Here is a 7,689-nt window from a genome sequence, read left to right as displayed (position 1 = left end):
TAGAAGTTGGAGACTTCTTTGAGGATATTGACTGAAGAACTAATCATCTTACTGGGGAATGAAGCTATAAAAGTTGTTATTTTTATATTTGCAACTAGTTTATTTTTCTTGAGTGTATTTTCCTAATGCATCATGTGTTGCTAGTTTCTACATTCCTAATGTATTTCTTAATATTTTTTTTCCGCTTGTCTTTCATATTTCTTATGATGTATTATTTGTTTTTTTATGAAGAATATGAAAATTCCCCAGTCTTCAGTTGGACTCAAGATTAATAAAGATGATATATGTCTTCTGGATAGTGCTACAACACACATTATTTTAAAAGATAAGAGATATTTCTCTTATTTGGTAATGAAAGAAGCGAATGTTAATACAATATCCGGTAGTACAAGATTAATTGAAGGTTCTGGAAGAGCTAATTTATTACTACCAGGAGGAACAAATTTAACTATTGATGAAGCACTATATTGTAGTAAATTTCAAAGAAACTTATTAAGTTTCAAAGATATTCGCCAAAATGGCTATCATATTGAGACTACAAATGATGAAAAGATTGAATATCTTTATATTACTACAATAATGTCCGGTAAGAAATATGTGTTTGAAATGTTACCTGCTCTTTCCTCCGGCTTATACTACACAAGTATTAGCAGGATTGAAACACATGCCATAGTAAACGAGAAGTTTACTAATCAAGATAATTTTATTATTTGGCATGACCGGTTGGGCCATCCTGGTTCTAATATGATGCGTAAAATAATTGAGAATTCACATGGACATGCAATGAAGAATCAGAAGATTCTTCAATTTAAGGAATTCTCTTGTGCTGCATGTTCTCAAGGAAAATTAATTATTAGACCATCAACTATTAAAGTTAGGATGGAATCCCCTGCATTTCTGGAACGTATACAAGGTGATATATGTGGGCCCATTCACCCTCCATGTGGACCATTCAAATATTATATGGTTTTGATAGATGCATCTACAAGATGGTCACATGTGTGCTTACTATCAACTCGCAATATGGTATTTGCGAGATTGTTTGCTCAAATAATAAAGCTAAGAGCACAATTTCCAGATTATGCAATTAAGACAATTCGTCTTGATAATGCTGGTGAGTTTACATCCCAAGCCTTTAATAATTATTGTATTTCAACTGGGATAACAATTGAGCATCCGGTTGCTCATGTGTCATACACAAAATGGTCTAGCAGAATCATTGATCAAACGCCTCTAATTAATTGCTAGACTAATGCTTATGGGAACAAAACTTTCCATTTCAGTATGGGGTCATTCTATTTTGCACGCAGCAGCACTTGTGCGGATAAGGCCCACAAGTTATCATAAAGTCTCCTCATTGCAATTGGCTTTTGGTCAGGAGCCAAATATTTCCCATCTTAGGATCTTTGGTTGTGCGATATATGTTCCAATTGCTCCACCACAATGCACAAAGATGGGTCTTCAAAGAAGGTTGGGGATATATGTTGGATATGAATCTCCTTCTATTATAAAATATCTATAGCCGATGACTGGAGATTTATTTACGACAAGATTTTCTGATTGCCATTTTGATGAGTCAGTATATCCAACATTAAGGGGAGAAAATAAGCAGCTAAAAAAGAAGATAGATTGGAATGCATTATCACTATCTCATTTAGATCCTCGAACAAATCAATATGAACAAGAGGTTCAAAAGATTATTCATTTACAAAATATTGCAAATCAATTGCCAGATGCATTCACTAACCTACCAAGGGTGACTAAGTCACATATTCCAGCTGCTAATGCTCCAATTCGAGTTGATATCCCGGCAGGACAATTAATTAAAGCAAATGAGTCTAAGCCATGCTTGAAACGTGGTAGACCAATCGGTTCTAAAGATAAAAATCCTCGAAGAAGAAAAGGAGCAAGTGATCAAAGTGAACATAACACAGAGGTAGTGGCTCAAGAAGAGCCCTAAGACGTAACAAATGATAAGACCTTAGGAGAGGTCCAGGTACCTGAAAATAATAAAAATGAAGAGACATCAATAAGTTATGTCTCAACCGGGACAAGGGTTTTCCCAAAGGCCTGGAATTGATTATATGGAGACATATTCTCCTGTAGTGGATGCTATCACCTTCAGGTATCTCATAAATATGGCAGTGCAAGAAAAACTTGATATGCATCTAATGGATGTTGTTACAGCCTATTTGTATGGATCATTAGACAATGAAATTTTTATGAAAGTACCTGAGGGATTTAAAGTGCCAGAAGTATATAAAAGTTTTCGAGAAACTTATTCAATAAAGCTTCAGAAATCTTTATACGGATTGAAACAATCAGGTCATATGTGGTACAATCGCCTGAGTGAATACCTGTTGAAAGAAGAGTACAAGAATGATCCAATTTGTCCTTGTGTCTTTATAAAAAGGTCTGGATCTGAATTTGTTATAATCGTCGTGTATGTTGATGATTTAAATATCATTGGAACTCCTGGGGAGCTTCCAAAAATAGTAGACTGTTTGAAGAAAGAATTTGAAATGAAAGATCTTGGAAAGACAAAATTTTGTCTTGGTTTACAAATTGAGTATATGAAAGATGGAATATTTGTCCATCAATCAACATACACCGAAAAGATTTTAAAGCGATTCTATATGGATAAATCACATCCATTGAGTACCCCGATGGTTGTCAGATCACTTGATATAAAGAAAGATTCATTCCGACCTCATGAAAATGATGAAGAGCTTCTTGGTGCTGAAGTACCATATCTTAGTGCAATTGGGGCATTAATGTATCTTGCCAATAATTTCTGACCAAATATAGCTTTCTTAGTAAGCTTATTGGCAAGATTTAGTACTTCGCCAACACAAAGACACTGGAATGGTATTAAACATATATTCAAATACCTCCAAGGGACCATTGATATGGGTTTATTTTATTCAAATGAATCCAAGCCATCATTGATTGGTTATGCAGATGCAGGATATTTGTCTGATCCACACAAAGGTCGATCTCAGACAGGCTATTTATTTACAAGTGGAGGTACAGCCATATCATGGCATTCGACAAAACAAACTATGGTTGCTACTTCTTCAAATCATGCAGAGATAATAGCCATTCACGAAGCAAGTCGAGAATGCATTTGGTTAAGATCTATAACTCAACACATTCAGCAAATATGTGGTCTTTCTTCGAAAGAGAATATTCCAACAATATTGTATGAAGACAATGCTGCATGCATAGCTCAATTGAAAGGAGGATATATCAAAGGAGATAGAACAAAACACATTTCACCGAAATTCTTTTTCACTCATGATCTTCAGGAGAATGGTGAAATAGATGCACAATAAGTTCGTTCAAGTGATAATTTGGCTGATCTGTTCACTAAGGCGTTACCAACCTCAATATTTGAAAAGCTGCTATATAAGATTGGAATGCGTCGTCTTCGAGACATTAAGTGATTTTTCATCAGGGGGAGTAACTACACGCTGCACTCTTTTTCGTAACCAAGGTTTTGTCCCACTGGGTTTTCCTGATAAGGTTTTTAACGAGGCAGCAAATAATGCATATTATAAATAACTATGTACATCCCAATATTTTTTTGTAAGTTTTTAATGAGGCACATTATCTTACATGGACATCCAAGGGGGAGTGTTATGAATAGTTTGTACATTGGATACTACTTTGGATACTACATTGGATGCTACATTGGATGCCCATGTTGTGAATAACTTAAAGATTAAATTTCCTACTTTATGTCCATCATTTTTACTTTTTATGCCTATAAAAGGCCATGTAATTGCAATGAAAAAATACATCAAAGTGAAAAAATAAAACACTTCTCCCTTCTTTCTATCTCTTCTTATTTACATTTTACTGCATTACTTTTATTTTATTACAACCTAACCTTAGTAAGAGCATGTTTGGAGTAGTTGTTTGAAACTGCTTCTTTTAATGGATAATTATATGTTTGGATAAAAGTGTTAGAAACTAATAATAATTTTTAGTAAAAAAAAAACTGTTAGGATGTTCTTTCAACTAAATGACCAAAATATATTATTTAAAAAAAATTAAAAGTAGTCACGAGAAAAATGAGAAACAATGAATATGGAGTTGAGAGGAAGTTAGGAATTTTATTTTGGAAAAGGTATATTGAGAATAGGAAAATATCAACAGTAAAAATAGTAAACTTGGTCAAATTAAGTTCTGAACTTAGGGTTTATCGAAAACAGTTTTTCTACCTTCTTATGGGTTAGGGGTAGGATTTGCGTACATACCAACCTCCCCAGATCGCACTTGTAATATTACACTGGGTTTGTTATTATTGTTGTTAAACAAATTAAGAGCATGTTTGACCAAACTACAAAAAACTACTTATTTTGAAAAGTATTTTTGTTCAAATTTTGAAAAGTACTTTTATTCAAAAGTGCTTGTTTTTTGCAAAATAACCGTTTGTGTTTGGTCAATTCATTTGAGTAGTGTTTTTTGTAAGCAAATTGTGTTTGACGAATCTTACCAAAAAGTACTTTTGAATATCAAATTACGATAAATGACAGTAAAGATTCAGTTTGTAATTAGTATTATTTAAAAAGAAATATGAATTTAAATATTTATTATATAGGAATTCAACAAAAATATATAATATAAATTAAATATTTTAATTAATATAAAATATAATTATTTCGAAGCAATACTATTGGGTACATGATATTACTTATTATTAAATGATGATTTAAATATATCAAAATACATCATTCAATATTTACTTAAAATCTACTCTTATAAATCACCATATAAAAGAAGAGATCTATTTGTAATAAAGAGGAATAGGAGAAAGAGAATAAAAAGGGGGTAGAAAAAAAATTAAATTAGTAAGGGAAATTTTATATATATATATATATATATATATATATATGTTGTATTTAATATTTTTGTCTTGAATAAAATTTCTGCTTCTGCTTCTTGGAAGAAGCTAAAATTTGTAGCTTATTTCCAAAAGCAGAAAAATTGCTTCTGCTGCTGAAAAATACTTTTTTTGTCGTGGCCAAACATTTCAAATTATCAAGAAATAATTTTTTGAGCAAAAAAAGTACTTTTGACCTCCAAGAAGCTTAACTAAAGCGGCTCTAAAATTACTTATAAACTAAAAAATTATAAGTTGAAGATGGCAAACTTACTTTTAATTGATTTTGGCTTATAAATACTTGACGGATAAGCACAGGAAGTAAGTGATATTCGAGATCATATGGGTTACATGGGATTCTAATATTAGTGAGCGCCAAGATAAGCCAAGTATGCACACAACAAGGGGCAGAAACACTAGGAAAAGTAATTGCTTACGTTTGAACAAAGCTGAGAATGAACGAAAGGAATTATTCGATCAACGATCCAAAGTTAGTTACGATATGAATGCACATAAAATTTTGGAGTAGTATCCATGCAGTATATATGTTGACAATCATACAGTTGTAGAAGACTCCGGTATAAGTTAAAAGAAAGAATTGAGTCCAGGTCATAGACAAAGGATTGAATTTTTAGATGATGGTATCACGGATATTCCATAGCGTCTATGAAAGGTAAAATAATAACTAATACCAGGAGCCGCAAATCGAAAGATAGCTTAAGCCTACATAAAGGTTGATCAGAGGGAAGAGGAAACTAAAGAGTTACATCAACTAAGTAAATCAGGAGTCTGATTATTGGACCCAGAAAATTATAAATCGTGATTGAGAACATTGCAGGATAACTCTTAAATATCAGAGGTACAAAAGAGATAGTACAGTAGCCATATTCTATAATGGCTCTACGATAAAGCTAGTTAGAAAAGTATCAACCTCATAAGAAGTCGGTATGAAGCTCCCACCAGATTGTGTATGCACCAGAGGTGCAAGTATTATAATAGAGCTTCAAGTTGTAGAGGTAACTATGTGGAAGGGAGGTTATAAAAGGAATAGAAGAGATACGGCGATATTTTAAGGTAAGTAAGGTAAAGGTTAACAACGTTTGAGATACTCAGGTGCAGAAGGTTGTGAATAATCCATACTTCAGATAGAGGTCTAGAAGCGTTGGGATTCAGTATCCAGGAATGATAGCGGTGTCATTAGTGGCATATCTTCCAAACTATGGTTTCCAGATACCAAGAGGTCTAGTTAAGAGAGTAAAGAAGAGTTAGAGATGATGTGATGTCTCTCTTGATGTTCCAGAATAACATAAGAAAATCTATGGCGCAAGCAAGTTGAAGGAAGGTTGTGAGTAGTATAAATAGACATGTATGGTCGCAAGCTAAAGTATGGTAAAGCGACAAGATTTTAGGAAGAATGGAGTAAGGACAAGAAAGGGCGAGTGAAAAGGTGACGAGAAATGGATAAGTCCTCGGGATTAAGCCCAGAAAATAAAAGAGTTAATGGTTTCTCTAAGTTATAGAAAGATCAGTATAGCCTGAATGAACTCAAAAGAGTCTAAGACTAGTAGCTTTTAGAAGAGATGGAATACTCCCTGGTAATAGAATGAGAGTGTAATTGTGACAGATAAAGGATGATGTTTGGGCCTTCGATTGAGAAAAAAGAAGAAGAAAAGATTTCACGGACGGCATGAGATTAGAATACCCCACATAAGATGAATCACGAAATACGTTATTAAAGTATAGTATCGTATCGTCCGAGGTGGGTTAGGAAAATCACTTCAAATGTTCCACGATGCAACGTGAGCCCTAGTGATTAGATAAGAGGTTTCAAGTTATTCGTAGTAGATTGTAGATCAATATTGAGGTGAATCAACAATAGATGGATAAAGTTCCAATGTATGAGAAGAGATAAGGATTCCATCCTTCCGATGAACAGTAACGAGGAAGCATTAAAGGACTTAGATTTATACATACATGAGAAGCAATGAGAGGGTAACCTGGAGTTTGGTAGCAGACCTCAGCAATGATAAATCGAAGTAAGAGTCATGGTATAGTATGACCTACCTAGATGCAGTAAAGTCATACGGATGGATAAACGGATCTATGAAATAAGGTATAGCAATATTCGTAAGTTCAATAAAGTACCGAGCGAAGAACTTCATTATACCTATAGATGCCCAGAGAGACATTTTATCAAGCTTTGTATATGTTTACAAAGTGAGGCCTAGAGATTGGCTACAAGCTGGATGAAAGAGAAGAGAAGAGTCGCATAGACGCACGTACAAGGAAAAGTCATACAGGCTGCATGATGGAAGGTAGCAACAGTTACGAGATTGGAAGGATTCCGACCACAAGTTGTGGTGTGAGAAAGAGGCCTAAAGGAGGGAATTCCCTGGCCTTTGGATTTATCCGTAGAACAGTTGCCTAGATGGCAAGAAGAGTACTAAAGTATTCGGCAGACATAAGTTACGAAAATAATAAGTGCATCGGTCAACATTCGAGGACGAATGTTCCAAAGTGGGGAATGATGATACACCCCATGTTTTCGTACGTGTAAGTACGCCATAAATAAATTGATGGAAGCTCAGAAAATGAGATGTTACATCCCGCATTTTCATACATTAAAGTTTCGTCGTAAGTTAATCGACGTAAGTTCGGGAATGAGATTATTTTGAGATTATAAGCATTATGTTACTTCAAACAAGTGATAAGTAAATTCGTGAAGATGAGAGGGTAAGCAAATTGAAGAAAATGAGTTTCGTCGAAGTTTGACATTTTAAGATAAAATACGGTCCAAGCTA

Source organism: Nicotiana tabacum, chromosome 22 (assembly GCF_000715075.1).
Source record: "Nicotiana tabacum cultivar K326 chromosome 22, ASM71507v2, whole genome shotgun sequence".
NCBI classification, from domain to species: Eukaryota; Viridiplantae; Streptophyta; class Magnoliopsida; order Solanales; family Solanaceae; genus Nicotiana; species Nicotiana tabacum.
This window is presented reverse-complemented; position numbering follows the sequence as displayed.